Genomic DNA, 2724 nt, shown 5'->3' on the forward strand with positions numbered 1-2724 from the left:
CACACCAGTGGATTCATTTGATCACTTACCTAGAGAGAACTACCTCACTGACAGGACAGCAAGAACAAGAAGCCATCCCATCTGTATACCATGAACCTCACTTTAATGAATGGACAGATTAGTGTACTGTTTAACATATTAGGATTATTCAAAGGACTTCACAATCCAGGAAAGGAGCAGAGTTGTAAGCTACATTTTTGATATTATAATTTAAATGTTTGCTAAAGGGAACTGATAATCATGATAATGATGCAATATCTAGAAAGTTCCTTAAGATGTAATAATCAAGTTCAGTTAATGACGTATTCAGTAAGTGATTCAGATCATTATTATTAGTGAGTTTATTATATCTATTCAGTTAATCAATTAGCCATGGAATTCTACAACTAAGTTTACTTGTAAGTTCAGTGTAGTACCATTAGAGTGGAATTTCTGTTGAAACATTAATTGTAAACTTAGGACTACAACTTATGTCAAAGTGAACAAAGCCTTCAGAAATGTTATGGAAGAAATAAATTATCTTTATATGGACTGAAATCGGTATTATTCTTTACCAAATAAACCAAAAGTACCTGCCCAACACACATAGAACACACACTGCAAAAATATACATATATATACGCATATTCTTTTAAAAGGGCTGAAAATTATTTCTTAAAATATTTCAAGCATTCAACAAGTCACTCACAAGGTTCAGCTTTACACTTTTCTACCTTCATTGCTAAGGTATTTATCTACTGTTATTCCAACCACAAATCTAAAAATATAGATGCTTCTCTAAATGACTGTATATTTTCTAACTACTGCATGATGTGCAAACACTAGTTTTATTTTACTTTACATGAATCACATTCATATGTTTTTTGAATTAAGTGCACAACTGAAAATATGGGCAAAGACTTGAGTTTCAATAATTGATCAATCACACTTTAATACATTCCAAGGACTAAGTGGTTACTAATAACAATTGTTCTCTCAAATATTTCATTTTCCAGTAACCAAATTAACTTGTACTGATAGCTGGGTCAGTAATAATGACATTCTCATTATGGAAATGGTAAATAGTTAGTGAAATAACACAATATTTAATAATGATCAAGAACAAAAGAGGTCAAAAACATTAATAGACTAATTAAGAATATTTTTATTTCCCAAACTGACTTGAATAAACTTACATAACTAATATCTTTTATTCCGATTTAAAAATTATTTTGAGAATTGCCCAAATTTTGAATATCGCCATTTTTAATGTTTGTTTGTTTGTTTTTGAATTTCGCGCAAAGCTACACGAGGGCTATCTGCACTAGCCATCCCTAATTTAGCAGTGTAAGATGAGCATGTTCAACACTGGGATTCATATCTATGACCCAAAGTCTGGTGTCAAGAGCCCTAACCACTAGGTCTTCTTTGACTTTAGAACCTTATAAATGTTTATTTTGAGTATGATTCAATCATGCAGTTCAAATATCTATACAAATAGAATAACAACCTTACATAAAAAATAAGAAAAACAGAATAAAAAACAAACAATAGCTTATTATGTAACCAAACCTTACTTTAACCAATAGATAATGTTTTTTTTATGTCATGTATTTGAAGTTTTACATGAAACCTTGCATTAAAGTAATATAAAATATACACAAAAATTATTAAATAGCAGGCAGGGTAATGATTATTGCACCCTTAAATTCTCATCATATAGATGGGAAATGCGTGTTTCCCAGAACATAACTTTCTTCCAAAGCATTTGAAGATGTAATGTTAGGTCTGTCTTATGGCAAATAAATAAATCTTAAATCAACAATTTAAAAACAAAACAACAACACATTTTCAATCATAATATTTTAGATAAAGGCATCAATATATTTCATGCAATTTCTGAAAAATACAACTGCAAGAATTATCCATGTAGACTGTGTTTAAAAGTATTTATTTCATTTATTTTTATAGTTACAAAATTTCATTCTATGACCAAAACAGTGATACCTTCTGCTTTACTACTTACTCAAACAAAATGGTTAATGTGGCTTGCTTTTGCATGGCACATTTATGTAATTGTAACATCAGCTAAAATACTTTATTACAACTTATATTTCAATGACAAATAAAAAAAGCTTTTATACGCTTTTAATTTTTATTGTTAAATATCACTTTCATAATTCGTTACAAGTATAAATACAACATAAATATCACTAAAGGTATTGGTAACACTTTTATTATTTCTAATCATGTTTCTTGTTACCTTTGGATAACAATGAATTATGAGAAGTGTGAAAATACAATAGTTACAGCATTACTCTGCAAGATTATATGATCTGAAGATCCAAAAATCAATACAATTACTTTCATTAACACTTTTTATCCATTATGCAAAATAATCAAGAATAAATAAAAAAAATTAAGAACACTAAAACAACAGAAAAAAAACAAACACTAGTGATTGTGATTTGAAGATTTTGTTTCATTTAGGAATGCATTGAATCAGTGTCTTGCAGGTAACCAACAGCTTGTCAGTATAAACACACACCTGAAATTGGAAAGACAAAAAAAATACAATTATTTTAAATATATGACATAACAAAAAGCAAAAACGTATGCTAACAGCTAACTATTTGAATGCTGTCTGAAGCAATGCATTGTACAGCTTCATATAAATAAAAATCACCCAGTAAAATCAAGACTCAACCAACGGCTGCTGGGGATTTCAAGATGAAATAATTCTAA

General features: G+C 29.0%; 1 protein-coding gene across 1 annotated transcript in view; it reads right to left on the reverse strand.

The window, feature by feature from the left end:
* Positions 1–1840: 1840 nt before the first annotated feature.
* The window catches only part of LOC106466541 (mitochondrial fission 1 protein-like), a 28642-nt gene continuing 27758 nt past the window's right edge, over positions 1841–2724 (reverse strand). The window contains exon 6 of the mRNA XM_013926833.2: positions 1841–2527. The gene's annotated coding sequence lies outside the window, so the exon portion shown is untranslated. The remainder of the gene's footprint in view (positions 2528–2724) is intronic.

The sequence above is a fragment of the Limulus polyphemus genome, unplaced genomic scaffold (genome assembly GCF_000517525.1).
Source record: "Limulus polyphemus unplaced genomic scaffold, Limulus_polyphemus-2.1.2 Scaffold2295, whole genome shotgun sequence".
Taxonomy (NCBI): Eukaryota; Metazoa; Arthropoda; class Merostomata; order Xiphosura; family Limulidae; genus Limulus; species Limulus polyphemus.